This window comes from Heterocephalus glaber, unplaced genomic scaffold (assembly GCF_053883595.1).
Source record: "Heterocephalus glaber isolate CG9 unplaced genomic scaffold, H.glaber_assembly_v1.0 deba00001457, whole genome shotgun sequence".
Lineage (NCBI taxonomy): Eukaryota > Metazoa > Chordata > Mammalia > Rodentia > Bathyergidae > Heterocephalus > Heterocephalus glaber.
This window is the reverse complement of record NW_028258305.1, coordinates 25,423,363-25,446,205: the sequence shown is the minus strand read 5'-3', so window position 1 is coordinate 25,446,205 and position 22,843 is coordinate 25,423,363. Positions and strand designations below refer to the sequence as shown.

Here is a 22,843-nt window from a genome sequence, read left to right as displayed (position 1 = left end):
AAAATGACTCAATACAGAGCAGATGGTCGAAGCATACCTGTTTTTATTTATTTATTTTATTTTTTTGGTACCGGGGATCGAACTCAGCTCCTTACACTTGCGCAGCAGGCAGCGAAACCACTGAGCTAAATCCCCGGCCCACCATACCTGTTTATAGCTGTAGATATTATGAAACTTTTCCCTTTATCCCACCTGATTTAATCTGAACACTAATGTAGAGACTAGCACAAAGAAGGCATTCAATAAACAGCCATTGGTATTTCTGGTAAAATGATGCTTCGCTCCTATTGAGTCCACAGTTGCTCCCACCACCCTGCAGGAAAGGTGTATCCTGTGCCCCTGGAGAGGGTGGGAGCAGGTGTGAGTCTACAGTTAGTGGTGGCGGTGGTGAGTCCTGCTCAGTGCATAGACGCCACAGGGAGGCAATGCCCTGAACCTACAGGGACAAGGTGGGCCTGACCGGCATTATCACTTTAGAATTAAGAAACAAAAACCAGAACACCCCCCAGCTGGGGACTATGTGCTGAAAAAGGCCACAGCTGTAAACCCTTAGTATTGAGGAATCAGCAGCAAGCAAGCTGTTTTTAAGAACCTTCCAGACCTCTAAATCACTCCTTCCCACTCCTCTCTGTTCTTTGTGTGCGTGCGTGCGTGTGTGTGTGTGTGTTGGTACTGAGGATCAAACCCAAGACATTGTGCTTCTTAGGAAAGAGCTCTACCATTGAACTACATTCCTGGCCCCTTTTTTAGTCCTTGTAAGGCAGGACTGAAGCTCCTTGGGAAGGAAAATGCTTCACCCACCAGCAAAATCAGTGATGTAGCTTAAGCAGCTCTCCAGCCGAGTCCACAGAGAACACAGGGGTGGCTGGGATGCCACCAGGAAAGCCAGGCTGCCACACTGACCCCACTCGACAGGACAGCCTCTCCTTGCACTATGTTGCCTCCACTTCTGAGTCAGAAGGGGCTGGAGTGTGCTGGGATGATGCAGCTGAGGTCCATCTGGAGAGAAGTGGAAGCATCAGCGCCACAAGATTCGAGGGAACAGGGAAGGTGGCTGGGAGATTGGTGGGGTTCAGATCTCTGCTCACAGGGCCACTGCAGCCCACATATTCCCCGTTCACTCCCTCGCCCTGAGCAGAGGCAGCTCAGCCAGGACACCTTGATCTCTGATCCCTGCCACCAGGGCCTGTGCAGGGAGGCTGGGCAGCAGGGAGAGGGATTTTTCACTGATGCATGTGGACTAGCCAGGCTACCCAGGAAACACAAGAGCAATTGGCCAAACAACAGGCATGTTTAAGAATATCCTGTGTATCCAGAATAGCCACCACAATCTTAAAGAAAACAACACAAAACAAATTTGGAGACTCATTTCCTGATTTCAAAACTTACCGCAAAGCTGTGTGTGTGTGTGTGTGTGTGTGTGTGTGTGTGTGTTGGTATCAGGGATCACACTCAGGACCTTTCACTTGGGAGGCAGGCGGTGGAACCAGAGCTAAATTCCCAGCCCTTTTGTGTGTGTATTTTATAGTGCTCCTGCATTCTGTGCACACACTACTGAAAAGCTACACCCCAGCCCGACAGTGTTGCAGCCTGAGGACTGATGCAGACCAGCCAGGAGAGGGAGGACGGGCCTACAGATCAGTGCTGGGAACTGAACCTAGAGCCTCCCACTTAGCAAGGGCTCTAAGCTACATTCCTAGCCCTCAGCTGAGTTTTGACAAAATAATGGGAGGGTATCTTTTGAACCAGTGTTATTGGGACAACTGGATAGATGTACAAATAATGAAGCTGGATTCCTACCTAACACCATACACAAGAATTAACTCAAAATGTATCAAACACCTAAAAGTAAGGTTTAAAACTGTTACACTTATAGAGAAAAACAGGACCAAACCTGGATGAACCTGGATTGGGCAACAGTTTCTTAGATGTGAAGCTAAGAGCACAAGCAACAAAAGAAAAATTTGGACTTCATCACAACTGGAAATGTTTGTGCTTCAGAGAATAAGTCTTTTTTTTTTCAGACAGGGTCTCGCCAGGTAGTTCAGGTTGGCCTTGAACTCACTGTGTAGCCCGGGTTGACCTCAACCTCACAGGAGTCCTCCTGCCTCAGCCTCCCAAGTGCTGGGATTACAAGTGTGTGCCACCACGCCCAGCTTTGTTCTCCAGAGAATAGCATCAGAGTACCAGGATAACTCACAGAAGAGGAGAGAATATTTGCAAATCTTCTATTTGATAAGAAACCTCTCTAGAATATACAAAGGACTCTTAATAACAAACAAGCCCAATAAAAATGTACATAGGATATGACTAGACACTTCTCTAGAAAAGATATATAAATGACCAACAAACAAAAGATACTTAGCATCATTAGCCATCAGAAAATGGGAATTTAAACCAAAGACATGTCACTTCAGACCCACTAGGGTGACTGTCATAAAAAAAAAAGTGAAGCTTGACCAAGGTGTGGAGAAAGTGGAGCCCTCACAGTTTTCTGGCAGGAATGTCAATGATGCAGCTGCTTTGGAAAACAGTCTCAAAATATTAAGCCAGATGACCCAACAATTCCAGCTATACCCAAGAGAGATAAGAATATATATCCACACAAAAACTTGGATATGAACATTCAAAGAGCTTTGCTCTTAATAGCCCAAATGTGGAAACAACCAAAATGTCCATTAACTGATGAATGGATAAAACAGTGTGGTATGTCTATATGGTGGAAAAGTATTTAGCCATAAAAAGAGATAAGGAGGCTGGCAGTCCAGGTAGGAAGGTAAGACTATCACCCAGACAAGAGAGAAGGACATCAGGTATTCAGATCTTAAGAGTTGAGGGAATAAATTATCAGTGTGGGGAATAAATTATAGCAGAGACTTCTCCTCCCACCCGTGACACAGTTAATGGCAAGAAGAATAACGCTTCGACCTCCCAGAGTGCTTTGAGTGGTGGGGCTGCTGGTACACTCATCCCCAGGGTGTTGAATGAATATTCAAGTCATTTGGAATCACACTGGAACACAACAAATAATCAGTAAGAACTGCTTAATCCAATGCCTTCCATCTTGTAAACGGATAACCCACTTGGACTGCAGAGGACAGAAGTGAACCAGAGGCTTCAGGGCTGCACAATGGGACTTCCTCTTACTACTGCCCAGCCACACCTGGGCTCTCCTGCCAGGGCAGGTGCCTGGCTATCAGAAACGGTTCCTAGCCGATACTCCTGTATTGCTTCTTTCCCACCTCCATGAAGGGGCCCACTGGGCTCGGGTCCCAGCACGCCCCACCCCAGCAAAGGAAGTGATCATTAACTTCTAGGCAGGCAGACAGCCAAGCCATATACTTTGAGGTCAATTTGAACTGCACTGATTAAAATAAAAGTGCCAATGTGGATTGTTTCCATATTGTCCATCAGCTGCTGAGTGGGTAAATAAAATGTATGTCCACATATTCCCACTTTTTTCCATGTCTGAAAACTATTCTGGATGGTGGATTAATAGCCCACACTCTGATTCTAAAGAATCACGGGGGAGATGCCTTCCAGGTGAAGAGCATTGGTTGAGTCTCCTTCCCAGTCTTTCCCGAGCGGTCAAGTCACTCCCTGCTTCTAGCTCCAGAGAACCTTGTTTCAGGCACTGGTGGAACATCCCTTGGCTTTAGGGGGCTATGCAGGGCATTGGGTGGCCCTGCCAGGTAGCCAACTCTCCACCCACTCAACACCCATTCCATCCCTCCAAGCTTTTCCCACTCACAAGTATTCACCCAGCACCTGCTGGGGGAGGGGGCTATGAGAAACATGAGGAAAATCCCAGTCCCATCTCACAGAGCAATAGTTGAGTCAGGGTCAAGCCAACACCTAGGAAGTGTCAGGAAACAGTCCAAGATGGTGGATGACAGAGACCAATGGTACCATTAGTAGTAAGAATGAAAGCACAAGGGCTAGGGATTTAGCTCAGTGGTTCTGCCACCTGCCACGCAAGCACAAGGTCCCGAGTTCAATCCCTGGTACCAAAAAAAGAAAAGAATGAAATCACAGAAAAGGAAAAAAAAAATGGGGCTGGTGAGAAGAAGAGCTTCATGGAGAGGGAGCTTGTCTGGCCAAGGGATGAGAAGCCCTGCACAGCCAGGACCAGAGTTTGAGCAGCAAGGAGGCTGGACCTCCCAGTGAAGAGGAGGATCTGGGGGCGGTGGGAGGGCAGATGGCAGGGTGGCCTACCCATGCAGAGGTACAGTCTGATGGAATCTGTGTAGTAGCGGGCCTTTGTATTTTCCCTAAGTGAAGCATTTTCAGGTTCCTGTTAGGCTGTTTCCAGACCATCTTATTATTTCTGATCTCCTCCATGGACTTCACTTCCTCCCAGCAAGGCAAGTGCCTGTATTTTATTTGTTTGGTGCTGGGGTCTGACCCAGGGCCTTGCTGATGCCAGGCACATGCTCTACCATGGAGCTATGTCCCCTGCCCTGCAGCCGGTGTCTTAGTAAGTCATGAGAAATGAGTATGGGGTGAAGCTTGGCTCATCCATCCACTGCTCTGTCATTTAGCTCTTCCATGGCTGCTGGAAGCCTCTTGCCCCCACCCGCCCTTGCCCTCTACCCTGGAGTCCAGGGCTTGGAGTGGCTTTCCCAGCAGGCCACAGTGAGCACACTTCACAGCCCTATGATCAGACACCACTGGTTTAACTGTTACCACCAAACAGCACCCTGATGACCCCTACTGGAGACAAATGGTTCAGAAGGTCGGCGTCCTAGGAACAGTGGTGGTGGTGGGTATCCTGGCTTCCAAGAACCCAGCAGGACCCAGCAGTTGGGTGGTGGAACGTGGGTGTTTGCGGTATTTGTCTCTGTTCTTTATCTGAATATTTAGAAAATTTCATCAAAGAACCAAACGTGCTGGTCACACCGCCCAAGGGCAGACCTAGCCCCAGCATGTGCTGGGGGGCTGGGGGTGTCTGCTGCCCTGGGACTTCTGCCTACGATCTTACTACAACCCCCCCTTCCCCGTCAGTGGCCCTGGCCCAAAGCCAGCCTTTCCCCACCCCAAAGCTAGCCATGGAATTAGGTCTCCAGGGGAACTCAGATTTCACCTGGCCCATGTGGACCCTTCTGTTCCTCCCTTTTGTTTTTCAAACCTACTACTAAAAATAAAGGACACATTTTTACTTTCTCTTCCTCTCAGATACTAATTGTATAGTATCAAAACCCCACAGTGAATATATTCACTGCAAATATATACTAAAAAATTTTTAAAAACCCCAACGCTATGCTAATCAAAATTTAAACAAAAATAAAGGATACATGGAAAAGCATCCAACCAAACATACATAGCTCAGGGGCTAAGGCCCTAAGGAAGTCATCAGAAGCCTCTTGAGAGGGTCAAAGGCACTGTTTGATCTTCACACTTTGGTATAGCTCACATGGTTTTTCCAAAATTAGTAAATATTTATTTATTTATTTACCGTGGTACTAGGGATCAAACCCAGGGGTACTCCACCACTGAGCTACAACCCCAGCCCTTTTTACATTTTTTTAAAGTTTTTTTTTGGTCCTGGGGATTAAACTCAGGACCTTGTGCTCGTGAGGCAGGCGCAGTGCCACTGAGCTAAATCCCTGGCCCATATTTTTTTTATAATTTTGAGACAGAGTCTTGCTAAGTTGGCCAGGCTGTTCTTGAACTTTGGATCCTCCTGCCTCAGCCTCCCAAGTTGATTATGAGTGGCCACCTCAACAGGCGAGGAAATTTCTTATAAAAATCCACATTTATAGCATCTTTTGAAAATCCAGAGAAATGCAGTCCGGTGCCTCTGGGTCTGACTGGGGCAGAGCAGTGGCTGTCTCCCACTGAAGGCAGATGTGCATCCAGTCTGGGACACCCTGGGGCCAGGGCCACCTCACCATTCACAGGTGTGCTCCTTTGCCTGGCCCTTTAGACACTGAGTACTAAGGAGGGCAACAGGCCGTGCACCAGCTCTGTACCCTGACCCTGAGGCCCTCCACCATCTCCCTCCAGCTCTCCTGGCTCTGGTTTACTCAGCCCCTTCCCATCTGGTATAGCTTTTTCCTCCTTTTTGGGGGTGGGCACTGGGATTGAACCCAGGTCCTTGTGTATATGAGGCAAGTGCTCTGCCAATCAACTACATCCCAGTCCTTTCTTCCTCCTCTTAACTTAGGCCTATCTGTCCCTCAGCATCTGGCTCAGGGCCATGGCTGGGATTTCTCCAGGCCTTGCTGATCTTTCTCGGCCTTCTCTGCACAGTGCTCCAGGGGTTTGAGGATGGTGAAGGAGGTCACTCTGTGGCCAGACCCCATGGCTGTCCTTTCCCAGGATTGTCCATGGCAGTAGCAAGGGTCCCCAGAAGATACCAGCTGCTTACTACAGAACGGTATGGAGCAGTTCACTTGTGTCAAGTGTTTCTCTAATGGGAAAACATCTAGATGGCGAGAATCAGATCACATTTCAGAGAATCATTTCACATTCAGGGTTGTTAAAGTTTAGAGAAGTAACTCATGCAGGATCGTACAGGTGACTGTAACTGGCAGGGCCAGATACAAAGTGAGGTTGGTCCGCCTCCAGAGTCTATCTTCTCGATCACTTTGCTAAGTTCTGGGTGGGTGGATGGATGGATGACTACTGTGTTTTCCCTTTGCCTCAGACTGTTCTCTGCCCTCTGCACCCTGCTCAGCACCTCAGGATGCTGACCTCTGTGCCAGTATTCCTAGCTTTCTTTGGCACCAGGCTTTCAACTGGAGTCACCTCCTGAGCAAGGGACACTGAGGGGGTGGGTAGTGGCCCTACAGCAGAGATGATGTTGCTCCCCAGGGAACTTCTGTCAATAACTGGAGACATTTTTTGCCACAAAGAGGAGGAGGTTGTGCTATTGGCGTATGTAGGCAGAGGCTAAGGATGCTGCTCAACGTCCGGCGATGAACAGGATGGCCCTCAGTGCTAGTGTCAGCAGGGCCACAGGTGAGAAACCCTGCCTGAGCCCTACCATGATCTTGCACACCTATGAACAGCCCCTTCCTTCAAGTATCGTCCAGGGAGCAGTCTAGCAGGTAGATGGACAAAACTCTCAGTGCTGTCCGGACCAAGAGGCTGGGAGTCCACAAGGGGCAGATGCTAAGGAGCTCACACACTGTGTCTCCCTTTTTCTAGAGGTGACTTCATCTTCACCCTTCCCTACCAGCCCTCCAGGCAGAGAGCAGGCAGTAGGCACGGAGCAGACCAGCTTTCCTCAGAGACCACTCTGTCCAGAGGTGGGGATGTGTCTCCAAGTCTGAAGGGAGGAGACAAAACATCATCACTGGAAATTTTAAAAATACTTGGGGAAAAAAACCTTTCAAATATTAAAAGCTTTATCCTCCCCTTCATTTTGAAGCTATTTTCAAATGGAACAAGTGGCCTAGGGTTCCCAAAAGTTCCCATAGGCCTAGCTCCCAAAGAACTTGATCCGAACAGATATGGGGGGGTATCATGACCCACATGGCTGCCCAATGTCCACAGTTTTCTTGGTGGGCTGTCATGAAGCTAGAATTCCCCCAGCAAATGCTTTGCTTTAAGTTTAAAGATTATTGTTAAAAAAATCTTTTAAGGCTTAATAACTAATTTTTAAAATGTGGGCCCACTTGAAATAACTAGGTAAACATCTTTTTTTCCCCGATTTTAAAATTGGATACAGCTAATATGAATGGAAATAAATATGTACTTCAGATGAGTTCAAAGTGTGCCCTTGTTATTCAGGAGGGCCGTATTTCACTGAAAAAGGACTGATAAATTAAATTACAGCTGGCTAATAGTACACTCAGCTAAATGCTTATACAAACTTCTATTTTTTCATTTCCAGCCACACTAATGAATAAGGAGCAGATCCAAAGAAACATCAGCCTCAAGCAACAAGGCTGTGTAAAAGTCCTGGTTCTCCAAGGCGCTTATGCCTGGGAGCTGGGCAGGGTGGCCAGCTGCCTCTGCACCCTCCGGGGGGTTTCTGTCGGACCAGATTTGGGGTGCAGCACCCTGTGCTGTTTCTTGTGACCGCCTCCTGAGCGCACACATGGGCTTTATCTGGCTGGGCCACTGAAGGGTGACACGGCTGTCATGGGGCTCTGGTGAGGAATGAGCCCAGTCCAGAGCATCTGGACCTACACTTGGAGTTCCTAAGTTTGGCAGATTCCCGTGGCCTGAGCTGTGTCAGGCTTTCCTGGACAAGGTGCAAAGTCAGCCCCTGCAGGAGCCCTGCCCGCCTCTCCAGAGCCTGCTCCTTGGGCAACTTACCCTGCTGAGCCTCCCAAGGGTTCCACTCTGGCAGCTCTTGGGATGTAAGCAGTTTGTGTTCTCATTTCCACACAGTGTTCACCCCAAGGCACTCCTCTTGGTAGACGCGATCTTACTCTCGCCCTAAGCCAATGAGGCCAGCCTAACACCGTGTGACTTGGGAAGGAGACTCCTCAGCCTGGGCAGAGACCCTCAGCTCTGCACATGCATTCTGTCTTCCTCTGACCAGACCTTGAAATATCACTACTGCCCTTTCCTTGAAGTCACTTAAGTCTTCTTGCATTTATTTCAAACTGGAACTCCTTTTTATTACAGAGAAGTTCTCAGCCTACCAGCTTGAGACTGACAGGCTTTTCTGAATTCTTTGTGAAGTTTCTCTGACCCCAGGGTCACCTGGCTGGACCCCCTCTCCTACTCTCCATCCTCTGAACTTATTCCAGGCTGGAGAGGGAGAGAGGAAGAAACCAAATGCTTGATTCACTCCAACAAAGCTGTCCTGAGTATGAGCCGCTCTGCCACAGCCCAGTACAGGCCTGAGCACACAGCACAGAGCTCAAGAGCAGGGGTGCTGGGCCTGGAGGATGGGGGTACGGAGGTCAGAGGGTGTAGATGGTCCTGAAGTGTAACTGAGGACTAGGAATTTAAGTCAGAAAAGTTCAGGAAGATAATTTTTCTTCTCCTGAGGACTTCAATATTATCATGTCCTAATGTAATACAGAATCTAGACAGTTTCCTTATAGGTACTCCCCAGCTTACCCGCAGGCTGTGTAGTGTAGAATAAACACACTACATGGTCAAAGAAGAGGAAGTCAAGGTAATCATGTGTCATAATGATAGGGATCATTTTGGTTGGGTTATTTCACTGTGCGAAGATCAGTGGCCTTACACAAACTAAGATGGCTATGACGTCACTAGGTCATATGATCTGTGGTCTGTCATTGACTGAAACATCGTTATGTTATCTATTTTAAACTCAAAAACTGATTTTAAAGTCTATTAGTAGTGCTCAAAATGTTAAGTGCCTCCAATTTCAAGTTTTCTGGTAATTTTCTTTTTTTCCTTTTTTGGGGATGGGACCTTGGGCCTCCCCATGTTACACTTCCAACTCCAGAAACTGTCTTGAAACTGAGTTGACTCCCAGGCCTCTGAAGGCCCTTCTATGTGTCCCCTGTGATCAGCAGTCCCCAGAGCCTCCCTGGAGTTACTGTCCACCTCCCAAAGGTCTGGGAAACCACTTCCCCAGGAAGTGGGAGGCTGAGTTCAGAGAAGACTAGGGTGAGGGCAGGGAAGGGTGCGAAATACAAAAACCTCTCTTTCAAGAACAAGTTACAAGTTTGATCCCTGGTACCAAAAAAAAAAAAAAAGTTTAAGTTACAGCCACGCGTCGTGGTGCATACCTGTAATCCCAGCACATGGGAGGCTGAGGCAGGAGGACTGGTGTGAGTCTGAGGCCAGCCTGGGTTATATAGTGAGTTCAAGGCCAGCCTGAGCTACATAGTGAGACCCTGTCTCAAATAACTGAACCAGACCAAAGCAGACCGGATCAATCAAACAAAAAAACGCTATGGAGGAAGTGATGATTGAGAGGCTGGAGGGAAGCAGTGAGGCACCGGGTTTCCTGCCAATTAAACAGAGAAAAGATCCAACTGCTGCAGGACAGCTTTCAAGCAGATCCATGTCCAGCATGTCCACTGCGCTGAAATGCTCCTGCTCTAGGGTTGGGGTGGGTTGGGGAGGGACTCTGGGGAGAAGCCAGTTATGTTACAAGTGAAAAATAGCACATGATAAAATCCATCCTAACTGGTCATTTTGTTAGTAACACTGAAAACTTCAAATAACAACACCTAAGGAAATTTGTGACTTGGAAATAAACAAAAAAAATAACACCAACAGAGTCTAAAACTGGGCATGGTAAAACTCACTGACTAAAAATTTTCACCAACAAAAACAAAAACTTAGCCGGGTATGGTGGTGCACACCTGTAATCCCTGCACTTCAGCAGGAGGATCACTGCTGTGAGTTTGGGGCCAGCCTGGATCACATACTAGTGAGTTTAAGGCCAGACTAAAATACATAAAAAAAGAAAAAAAGAGAAAGAAAAGAAAAAACCCACAAAACAACAAAAAATTTGTCTTAATGAATTACATATGGAGCTGGGGATGGGATGTAGCTCAGGGGTAGAGTGCTTGCCCAGCCTTAGGTTTAATCCCCAGAGGTGGAAAAAAAATTACTCATGAAAGAATTGCTACCTAAGAAAATAAAGGAGAATATGAGAAATTATTTAATTACCCTCTACAGAAAACTGATCAAAATTAAACTGGCCTGATGGAAAATAGACTGGAAAATAGTTTCTTGAGGAAAAGTACTGATGTTGGATAATTCAGATCAAAGGTTTGTACTTAGTGACAATGTCCTCCAGGTCAAACATGCTGACTTCATCCTGAAATGTCAGTGGCCTGAGGAAGGGAAGAAGGAAGCCCCACACATTGTCCTCACCCAGGCGGAAGCTTGGGCCCTGCCTGTCCCAGCGCGTGGCCTGTGTCTTGGTGGTGTGTGCAGGGCTCTGGGGCTCTCTGGAGCTCTCTGGAGCTCTCTGAAGCCCTTGCCTCCACCACTTCCTGGTCTACCGCTTCTTAGTGGCATCCTATCCTCTGCCCTCACCTTGGCTCTGTCTGCAGCAACAGTACCCTCCTCCCACATCCCTGCTCCATGCCCACTGACACTGCCTTGGTCCATCCTCCTGGCTTCCTGGCTTGTCCTCCTGGGCTCCCAGCTGTCCTCCACCCTGTGGTAAGGCGCCTTGCCAGAAAACCTCTGACCTGACCAGCCTCAGTTTAAAAGGCCTCCCCGCCTCCACCAAGCCCAAGGTCCGACCTCCTTAGCGTGAAAGTCTAAGTTCTGCCCGGTTCCCTGGCCTCTTGGTCTCTGGTGTCACTCCCGCATCAGTGGATTTGGCTGTACCAGCCACGGATGTCTAGGGTTACATCTTCCTTCATCCTGGGCCACTGAGGCCTCTCTTGCTAAGTTCTTCCCCTGCCTTAGTTCGATCTTTTCCAGTGGCCCTGAATCTTTTTCGTCCCCCAGCTCTTGCCTACTCCATCTAGACTGTCTTTCCTCAGGTTACCAGCATATCTTTGGTGACCTTACTCATTTCCAGAAAGACTCTTAATTCTTCAACCTTATTCTTTCAGCTTCTTTCCAGATCTAGCAGAATGAGGACAAGGTGTAAACTTTCAGTGTCTTGGGTGATACATGTCTGCTCTTCCTTGTCATAGCAAACCTAGGAACGATGTCCATCAAGAAAGACCTCAAATTCCTCTTAAGGTAAGCAGAGAATTACCACAATACCTACAACTCCACTCCTAAGTACATACCCAAAAGGACTGGTGCCCAAAGCAAGACTTATATGTGAATGTTCATAACAACACTCTTTACAACAGCCAAAGGTGGAAACAACTCCAGTGTCCATCCATCACTGGGTGAATGGATAAGAAAAATATGGCTGAAGGTGAGCTCTGTGGTAGGGTACTTACTTAGCATGTGTGAGGCCCTGGGTTCAATCCCTACCACTGCAAAAAGGAAGAAAAAGAGGAAGGAGGGGCTACCCTTCTCCTGTCTGCCAGGGCCTGGGCTCACACAGGACAAGAGGGTTAGGGTGTGGGCGGCCAGCATGGTTTCCATTTCATTGCCTGAGTCTGTTTTATGGTTGTGCTTTTTCACGAAAGCTTTTAAGGGCGCCTATTCCCTGACATCATGCAAAAAAAATGTCTGAATACAATTACATTACTGAGCAGTGCTCTTGGAAGAGAAGGCAGTCGCAAAGCTGGCTGGTGTCCTGTTTCCTCTCCTTTAAAGCCATTTGCTGGTCTGCTCTCCATTCTCTAAAAGAGAAGCCCCTGATCCCATCTCATCTCTCCCAGTCTCTCTTGCTGTCAGTGGCTGAGTGGTTCTGACCTGTGTTCCCCAGAAAGGGAATGGGTGGGGTCTTTAGGGACCTCGTGTCCAGCTGGGGCATGCCCAGCACCTGGCCACAGGGCTGAGCCAGCCTGTCACACACCTTACATTCAAAGTGAGGGAACAGCCTCCCTCAACCAGCTTTCTCAGGAGCCTGCTCTAAAACATCCTTTCCAGTTCTTCCCCCTCTCAAGCTTTATTCAGACTCATCCCCAGGCTCAGCACTGGTTTTTCTTAAAAGCTATTGTGAGTTATGAGGCGGCTGTGTGTGCAGCTCAGTGGTAGGGCATAGGCTTAGCATGCATGAAGCCCTGGGTTTGATCCATAGCATGTGCACACACATGTGCGTGCACACACATGTGCATGCACACACTCATACTCACAGAGTTATTATGAAAAACTCCTTTTCTCAATCAAAATTTGTTCTGTTGTGAGTAGATTCTGTTTTGTTTGTTTGTGTTTTGGTACCGGGGATTCAACTCAAGACCTCACGCTTGCGAGGCAGGCGCAGTGCCACTGAGCTAAATCCCCGGCCCTGTGAGCACATTCTTTTATGTTTTTCACTGTTTTTTTTTTCTTTTTTTACTTTTTCCATGTTTCTCCTCCTCCTGGCAGAAGCCATCACACTAACTTTTCAGTTGTGGCTGTCCCTTCTTTCTCTGTCTCTGGCTTGGACAGACAGCATGCTCCTGCTGCCACTTCTAGATACTCCTTCCTTTGAAGTCCATCCTCACCACTCCCATAGTTGCCCCCCCACCCCCGGTACTGGGAATTGAACTCAGGACCTTGCGATTGCCAGGCAGGCATGATGCCACTGAGCTACATCCCTGGCCTGACCCATACTTGTTTGGAACTTTTTTTTTTTTTTTGGTACCGGGGATCGAACTCGGGTCCTTGGGCTTGCGCATCTGGTGGTGAAACCACTGAGCTAAATCCCTGGCCCTACCAACCCATACTTGTTTGTTTGTTTATGTATTTATTTTTTGGTACGAGGGATCAAACTTGGGACCTTGCACTTGCAAGGCAGGCAACTGGAACCACTGAGCTAAATCCCCGGCTCTATGACCCATACTTGTTAATCTGAGCTACTGAGCTGGCCTTTCATGAGACTCAGAGTCACATGACTTCAGCATCCATAAGGATGTTCCTGCCAGGGTTTGGTTTCACCATTCATCGGCCTCCTTAACTCCAATGCTCTTCATCTCCAATTTCACCCTACTCCCAACAATAACTGTTATGACATCTGAGAACTTGTTGTTATTTACCATTGCTTTGACTCAAGAGCTCAAAGTTTCTAAGTTTTATTGTCACTTAGGAATGAACATCCTCAGCATCACTGGTAATGTTTATTGAGCACTCATTTGTGAGGTGCTATCGTAAGTGTTTCACATGTATTAATTATAGTAACTTATAAAAGATTTTATAGTCAGATATGGTGGTGCATGCCTGTAATCCCAGCACTCTTGAGAGGGTAAGGCTGGAGGCCTGACTGCAAGTTCAAGCCCAGCCTGGGCAACTGAGAGAGCTCCTGTCTCAAAAAAAAGGCTGGGGGGCTGGGGATTTAGCTCAGTGGTTCTGGTGCCTGCCTTGCAAGCGCAAGGTCCTGAGTTTGATCCCCGGTACTGGAAAAAAAAAAACAAAAAACCTGGGGATGTAGTACAATACAAAGCTCTGAGTTCAACTCTCAGTACCATACACACACACACACACACACACACACACACACACAGTAGGTTTGAACCAAAGTAGACTTGGGATTTAAACCACGCTGCCTACAATGGGTGATCAAAAAATACGATGAATGTTTAAAATTTAAAAAACTTACACAGTAAAAGACATACTGCCACAAACAATGAGATAAATATATTTGAAGCAGAAGTATTTTGATTACTCTGAGGAGAATTAATAGCAGTGTGTCTGTTAATGCAATAATTTTTTTTTGGTACTGGGGATTGAACTTGGGACCTTGCGCTTGCGAGGCAGGCAGAGGAACCACCAAGCTAAATCCCCAGCCCTTAGTGCAATAATTTTTAAAACATAAACATTCACTGTATTTTATGGTCATCCCATGTTAATTAAATATCTATGATAATTTCTATTAAATAAAAACATTCTGCTGTGTCCTTATCCACCCTATTCACCAGATTTGGCACCATGAGACTTCTGGTTCTTTTCCAAAGTCAAAATGACCACGAAAGGTTAATGTTTTGAATTGAATCAGGACATCAAAGCAGCCATGAACTATCAAAGACACAAAAGAGGACTTCCAGAACTGCTTCAGAAAGTGGCCAGAATGATGGGATAAGCATGTTTGAAGCAAGGGCAATATTTTACAGGGGATTAATAGCAATGTGTCTTGGGGGTGTGTGTGTTGCAGTACCGGGAATTGAACTCAGGACCTTGCCCTTGTGAGGCAGGCGTGGTGCCACTGAGCTAAATCCCCGGCCTAGCAATGTGTCTTTTACTGTAATAAATGTTTTAAATTTAAACATTGACTGTATATTTTCATCACACCTTGTATACACTACAGCTCCTATACCATATGGCCCTTCTATATATATACATATATATGTGTGGGTGTGTTTATGTGTGTGTGTGTGTGTGTGTATATATATATATATATATATATATATATATATATATTTGGTACCAGGGATTGAACTCAGGACCTTGAGCTTGCGAGGCAGGCGGCAGCACCACTGAGCTAAATCCCCGGCCCCCACTTCTATATTCTTAAGATGGGCACTTAACCTTCTGCCTCTTCCACCAAGTTGCCCTCCCCCTAATCTCTACATCTTTCACTCTGCCTCTTATTACACATCCAGGGCACCCAACTCCAGGCTTGACAGCCATATCACTACTCTCCTGTCCCAATATACTGTTTTACTTTGGGCCACCAATTCCACACAATCGAGGCTGATTAGACTCTCCATTAATTCATGCTATGTCATCTTAGCTGGACTTAACTGCTCCCTAGCAATTCTTTTATTTATTTTTTGGTAAATCCTCCCTAAACCCCTATATAAACTGTTCCCACCTTCTTCCTGGCCCTATATCCTACTCCCTCAACACTCATTCTTACAGATCATCTTGTCTTCTACAAAGGACATCCAACATAAGCTCAAACTTCCGTTCTCCCCACCCTCAACATTTCTCTGATGATTCTTTTGAAACATTAGCTTGAAGGCTGAGCAGGGTCTAGGACATGTGGCTTTGGGGCCGGAGAGTAATGTAAATATTTGTAGGAGAGGGCGCCTCTGGGGGAAGAGAAAAAGAGGCTAGAGACACAGGGGAGAAAGAGGAATCCTGGCTGCACAAAGGCCACGGAGGAGGCGTAAGATGCTGTGCAGAGGGTGTGGGGGTGAAGAGGCATGTTCGTCACTGAGTGTGAGGGGACAAGGAGAAGTCTGGTGATGTAACAGAGGAGCCCTCAACTGGGTCTTTTCGCTGCCCATCTCCTGATTCTCAGCTCCCTGAAACTAGCTTGTAACTGCCTCTACTGAACCATCTGAACCCCTCATTTGTGACCTTTCCTCACTTCCTGTCCTGCATGACCAGTCTTTTCAAAGTATCTGCCATGGTCACCCAATCCTCCCCACATGATGGTTTCTTTTTATGTGGGTTTCATGGTAGTGGAGCTTTTATTTACTTTATTGTTTTTGGTACTGGGGATCGAACTTGGGTCCTTGCGCTTGTGGAGCAGGCGGTGGAACCACTGAGCTAAATCCCCGGCCCTTTTTATTTTTTAATTTTTGGTGGTACCAGAGGTTGAACCCATGACCTTGCACATGCTAGGGAAATGTTCTACCACTGAGCTACATCTCCAGCCCTTTAAAAAGTTTTAACATTTTGATTTTGGAAATGAAGATCAGGGGAAGAGAAAAGGGGAGGGGAGGGAGAAAAAGAGGATTGAAAATGATCATGATATGATATGTCATACATATCAATTCCCCAACACATATGTACGTATTAGATATTGCAAACATATCCCAATAAAACTTTATTTTGAGATAAGGTCTTGCTAAGCTGCCCAGACTAGCCTTAAACTTGTGATCCTCCTGCCTCAGCCTCCTATGTAGCTGGGATTAATAGCTGTGTGCCACAATGCCTGGCTCTTCCTGGGTTTTTTTGATGAGTCTTTGTTACTTCTTTTGCAGCTTCCTTTCCAAACTGTTCCAGCGTCCTCCCCAAAATGCTTCCCACCTTCCTCTCCCTCCCCAGACCATCCATTTATTTCTGTTTTCACTCATTCAATATTTATTAAGTCCCTACCGTGTATCAAGCACATGGTAGCTGTTACTCTGTGGCTGAATTAATATTAATGCATAACTCTGATTATGTTATTTGTTCAAAAATCTTTAAGGGTTCTCAATGCAAATGATATCCAGATTCTTTGGCCTGGCAGTCCAGGTTTTAGTAAACATTTGTTGTTTTTGCAGCCCAGCTTTCATTCAGCCTTCTTTGCATAGCTGGACCCCAATTTTCCTCTGGAGAAGCAGCCTGTTATGGTTTATATCTAAATGTCCCCCTAGAGCCTCATGTGATCATAGGCGGGACCTTATGGAAGGTGAGTGGATTATGGGGGAGCTGTGGCTGGCTTGCTGATGGGAGGTAGGGTTTGGTTGGAGAAGATGGGGGTGTGACCAGGTGTGACCTGGAAGAGTTCTCTCCTTCTCCAGCTCCTCTGTTCATTTCCTCTGCTTCCCTGACAACCTTTCTCTGCCATATGGTCCTGTCTTGGAGCTAGGGGACTATTATTGAAAACTCTACAAACTGTGAGTCAAAATAAATTTTTCTTCTTTTAAGCTGTGGATGTTGAGTATTTTGTCTCAGCAACAAGGAAAGTAGCCAAGACACAGCCCCTCTCCACCTTTCAGTCCATGTGTTTGGGTGGGGCTAGTTCTACCCCCGGCTTCAGGCATGGGCACTTACTTCAGGTCTAATCTGAATAGGGCATTATATATTCCTTGCCTCTGATATTAGTCCAAGGGGTGGGCCTGGAACTCAATAGGAGCCCATAAAAGGCGATGGGATCTTACAGACACAAAACTGTATTCAAACAAATGAAGAAGTAAGGCTGGAGCTGCTGTGGCCATCTTGAATTGCACGGGAAGCATGAACTTATCTGAAAATAGAACCAACCTAGGAGCAGAGGGGAGACATGGCAAGAAACCAGATCCTTGGAATACTCTCTGACCCTTGAATTATCTTGTCTGAAGCCAGCCCTGGCTCCAGAATTCTCAGTTATATCCCAAGATGGCCCTCAGTGCCGAAGCCTGTTAGAATGGACTTTCTCTCATGTGCATCTAAAAGAATCCTGCTCTATCCAAAGGTCCTCCCTCTTTTTATTTTGGTACCGGGGATCGAACTCGGGTCCTTGCACTTGCACAGCAGGTGGCGAAACCACTGAGCTAAATCCCCAGCCCTATGGTCCTCCCTTTACTCCTGGCTTCATCTCACCCTACCCGACTGGAGCACCTGAGGCTTGTATCATCGGAACTCATTCCTGAACTCTGCACATGTTTCTGGAAGGCTCTTCACTTTTCCAGTTGCTGCCCCTGAAAAATCTTTTTCAGGTTCATCTCTAAGAAACTCTCCTCTGAGCAGCCATTAATTCTTTTCTACTGTCCTCGTGACCAGGGTTTCTCCAAAAGACTCTAAGTGAACAAATGCTCCAATCTGAGGCCAAGATGGGCCTCTGGCTCATGGTCCTCACTCAGGGGTATGGGACTTGTTTCCTTGGCTTCCCATGGCTCCACTTTTGCCCCACTGGTAGCACTTCCCTCCAAGCTTTCCTCTGAGTGCTGGCTTTCTAGAATGTCAGAAGATATATGAAACAAAATAAAACCCCCCAAAGTTAACCAGAGTCAAAATTAGCCAGAGTGAGGAAAAGTTGGGAAGTAAGTAGGTTTAGGCAATTTTGAGTTAAAATTGTTTCTGTTTTTTTTTGAAGCCCAGGGAGGTGGGGAGAGGGGAGCAGAGTATGTAGCCTTTCTCCAAGTTACTCATACAATGGGTCCTCCCTGTAAACATGTTTAAGTCTAAGGTAGGTGGAGGCTACTTTATGTACACATATAAATATCATATAAATCTCCTATCTTTTGTTCAAGGTGCCTATTTGCTTTGCAGAGGGACTATTATGAACACAAAAAAGTGCTCATTGTTAAATGTGGCATGCTAAGTGGTTTTGCTTTCTGGCAAATCTCCAAACCGTAATTATGAAGGGTCTGGAGCTGCTGAGGAATTCATGGGTTACAAGTGGCTTTGATCCCTTCCTGCCTTCTTCCCCTGACATGAATTTCCATGGGTGTGGCTGATTTTCATTGTTTTCACTGTCTTGCTGCGCCAGTGAAGTCAAGGGACTGAACAGGAACTGAAAGGTGACAAGGGACCTGGGCTGCCCAGGTACTGCAGAGACAAGGCTCTGGCTAAAGCTCTGCCTTCTGGAGCCCCGAATGACTGTAACCGAGGGAATCCACAAGCTCCGTCCAAGTATCGGAGTCAGAATGCTATGGCCCTTAATCCTCAGTTTCCCACACACTTGGGGCAACTCAGATTCTCATGCCTTACTCATTATCAGGTTTCCAGCTAGGGAAAAGCCTTGGTACTGCATGGCTGGCAGCACTTTCCTCAGCAAGCTGTTGAACTCCAGATGCGTGAAGTGTTACTTCATTCCCATCAAAGGTGAGACAGTGGGTCCAAAATCCTTTGGACTATGGTCAGCTGGCAAGTGCAGCCCTCAAGTACAAGTAGCTACCTTCTTCAAAGGTTATGCCTCTGGCATAAACAGATTGGTTATTTCTTTGTTTGTTTGTGGTACTGGGAACTGAAACCAGGGCCTTGCGCATGCTAGGGAAGTGCTCTACCTCTGAGCTACATCCCCAGTCTTCAGCCAAACTTTTCAAAGAGCCAAATTCCTTTCTACTGAAACATAGGGGACATCTAGGGGATCACAGGTATTCCTTTAGTCTCTTTTACATTCTCCTCTGAAAGAAAACACAGAAAAGAACACTCAGATATTCATGGATTCATGAGAGGAAAAATAAAGACTCCTCCAAAATAAAACAGTATCTGATGACGGAAGAAGATTCTACATCAAACAGCATTTCTACTCTTACACATTTACCATTTAGCATTTGGGCTAGGGATGGAACCTTGTTCATTTTTGACATTTGTTTTTATTTCATATTTTGATACAGGTATTCTGTGGGATATGTGATCACCCCCACTTTACAGATGATGAAACTGAGACCCAGAGTGGAACCAAGGAGTTCAGACTAAGCCGTAAGTCCTGATTCCCAGACAAGTATCCTTTCTCCAAGAGATATGTGGATGGCACTGCTCTTCAGAGGTCTCCTTCCCAGATGGGAAAATACCTCCCTGCCACAGGTACAGATTCCTCTGTTGGGTGACAGTGAGGATCGAGAAACAAAGGCAGAAAGAGGAGAGAAGAGAGACATCAGGAGGAGGAGGTCAGAGAACTGTTCAATCAACCTGCCATTTTAGGGGAGGAAGCAAGTGGAGTTTCCTTAGTGTGTGACAGCAGAAGGCTCCTGGGGCCCCAGTCCTTGGCCCCAAACCATATTCTTCTCTATCGGGGTGCTTCTGGCTGGGAAGAGGTCAGGTAATCAATCCCAATGAGAAGAGGAGTAGACTGTCCCCATGGTCAGATGGGCCTGATCCTAAAAGGCCCGGCTTCTGAGCCTCCCCCTCTGATTGGGTCAACTTAGTAGGATCCCCTTACTGCCCCACCCATCCCACTCCACACCCGCCCTGTTGGCATCTGTTCTAGAAAGATGCATATGAGTTTATTCCAAATATGGGAGACCTTTCTTCCTGCTTAAGGTGAAGGTCAGTGATTCACATGGCTAAAAATGAACTTAAGGCCACTTACCCAAAAAAAAAAAAACAAAAAAAAGCAGCACACAAAAAGTTAAATTCCCCTGCTATTTAAATTACAGCAAGGAATACAAAACCTTATTTAGTAATTACAACCAACACCCAAAGTATGTAAACTTTAATTATATGTGATGGACCAGTGAGAGCAAAATGAGGAAGAAAGAGGAGTGGGGAGGGTGGAGAAAGCCACAGGCTGACAGACAGAAGCTAGAGCAAGGTGAGGGCTGCACTCAGAAGCAGGGAAGCAGAAGAGGGGAGGCTGTGGCCTGGACAGTGTTTAATAGTGGACTGACCATTAGTCATAACTCCTGCTGGTCATCTTCCTTAAGCTTTCTGAAGCCCCTCTGGAATGGGACAGCCACCATACTCCTCTGGGGAAGGGGTGCTAGGTTACACACAGGATATTGGGATAAACAACAAATAACTTTTTAGTGTAAGTATTCCCAAATATTGCCCGGGGCATATTTATACTAAAAAAATTGTTGCTTGTCTGCAATTCAAATTGTAGTGGATGCTTTGTACTTTTATTTGCTAAAATCTGGTGACCCTACACCAGAGAGCACACCACTCGGGACTACAGTCTTAATGACCAGGCCACTATGTTCACGGAGGGTCAGGTGGAAATCAAGTTCAGGTCACTCCTGGAAAAGAGGGAAGCAGCACAGAGATTTTACAAAGCAGGATGGGAATCGGGAACTGGGGAATGCTGACCCTCACATTTTCACCTGTCAGCCATTTATCTCTGCTCTTCTCCAGGCTGACTGCTCTGGCTCTCTCTCCCTGCCAAGGATTACAGAAACTAGAAAGTCATACTGGGACTGGGGTAATATGGCCCATGTGGAGCCCTCAGAAGATTCTGGAAGTCTGTGGTAGCAAGTGATCTTATGGGAGCACTATGGAACCCACAACAGCAAAGCAAATACAGTCCCTAAGTTTTAGGGTGTTTAAAAAATAATTTTTTGTAGTACTGGTTATTGAACCCCAGGGTCTCTGTACTAAGCTATATATACCCTCATTCTTTTTTTTATCTTTTACATTGAGACAGGGTCTTGCTCAGTTGCCCAGGTTGGCATTGAACTTGCAATCCTGCTGCCTCAGTCTTCCAGAGTGCTGGGTTACAGGTGTCCTGTTAAAAAAGAATCTTAAACTAAATTTTAACTGCTACAACTTTCTAAGGGACATGACTATGCCCATTTCACCAGCCAGAGGGGAAGATTATGAAGCTGCCCTCCACTAAAGCTGCAGGTTCCTCCAGCATTGCTGAGGAGGACCCACAGTGAAGGTCACTGCCCTTTGCCAAGGGGCCCGAGGAGGCTGGCTTGGGGCTGAAACAGAGTAGTATATCCAAATCTGTAGAGTCCCAACTCAAGGATCCTGGCTGGGGGAGCTGGCAAGTTACACACTGCAACAGCTGGCTACAGCAGGCGGCATGTGACCGACTGACCACTTGCCACCAGTCCTTACTATCCACCGACTGCCTCTCCAGCCAGTTCACGCACTTCCTCTCCTGGCCAGGCCCCTGGAGATGGCCAAGGCTGGAATGCATAACACAGCTTCTAGACATACAAAAGTCCATGTTTATGTACAATAATAATTATTATTATTATAGCTTCAAGTGGAATCACCCCAGATATTCTGTTCTGCTACTTTTTCCAGGTAACAAGAGACCATGAATACCTTGCATGTCAGTTCATACAGACTTAGTCATTTATTTTTAACTGCTGCATGGTGTGTGGAGATGAGAAAATTTATTTGACTAATCCTTTGATTTAGGTTGGTCCTTCATTTCCAGTTCTAAACAATGTTGAAAGGAATAATCATATACATGTGCCTTTCCATAGGCTAAACAGAAGTGAAAGGACTGGCTCAGTTGGTATATACATTTAAACTTTCTGTAGATACCATTAAACTCCCTCTAACAATGTACCAGTTTACAGTTTCAGTTCCAGCCAGGTATGATCTTGCCTGCTACTTCATAGCTACAGCAATCAGTTGAGAATAATCTCCTCTTCTGAGCCAGTAAGATGCAGGGAAACGACAGGGCACTGCTGTTCTAGCTGGCATTATTAGTGAGGATGAGTATTTTTTAAAATGTGTATTGTTCATGTCTATGTCTTTTAACAATTTAATCATCTAATATTTTGCAAGTATTTCCTCTGAACAGAGCTTCATCCACTTACATCTTTTTTGTTTTGAGATGAGACCTTCATCAGTTGCCCAGGCTGGCCTTGAACTCCTTGGCTGAAGCAACTCTTCTGCCTCAGCCTCCTGAGTAGCTGGGACTACAAAGGTATGCCACTGTACCTGGAGCATTACTTAAATTTGATAAGTGTTTTCATTTGTTTGGGCTTCAAAGGAGTCTTCAATTTTTGCTGTGGCATTGCATAAACTTATTTAGAAGTTTGTGGCATTTTGTTGTTATATTTTTACTTTAGATTTCTAATGTGCTTGCCATTTGGTTGAATGGTGGCCTATTAAGATTTCTATTTTATGGAATTGAAATTTTCTTGGTGACCTAAAATATGACCAGTTTTTGTAAATGTTATGTAGCTATTTAAAATAGATGTTTATTTTCTATTTGTAACACCTAACCAAGCTTTAAAATATGGTATTCAAATCCCTATGTTTTGTCTACTTGACCTTTTATATTCTGAGAAAGGTAGGTTATATTATCCTACTATGACTGTAAATTTTTTTTTTTTTGGTACCGGGGATTGAACTC

General features: G+C 46.1%; 1 protein-coding gene and 1 long non-coding RNA gene across 32 annotated transcripts in view; one reads left to right on the top strand and one right to left on the bottom strand.

The window, feature by feature from the left end:
• Positions 1 to 22,843, bottom strand: part of LOC147826996 (tRNA (32-2'-O)-methyltransferase regulator THADA-like) — a 191,415-nt gene that overhangs the window by 3,848 nt on the left and 164,724 nt on the right. The window lies entirely within an intron of this gene.
• The window catches only part of LOC106008919 (uncharacterized), a 52,994-nt gene that overhangs the window by 8,088 nt on the left and 22,063 nt on the right, over positions 1 to 22,843 (top strand). For 13 of the 27 annotated variants that reach the window (XR_015453164.1, XR_015453154.1, XR_015453167.1 and 10 more), the window contains exons 2-4: positions 11,460 to 11,592; positions 16,662 to 16,789; positions 19,422 to 22,411. This is a non-coding gene — a long non-coding RNA (uncharacterized LOC106008919). Of the gene's footprint in view, positions 1 to 11,459; positions 11,593 to 14,366; positions 18,907 to 19,421; positions 22,412 to 22,843 lie in introns of all 27 variants that reach the window. The other 14 variants (XR_015453158.1, XR_015453157.1, XR_015453169.1 and 11 more) reach the window with 14 other exon arrangements.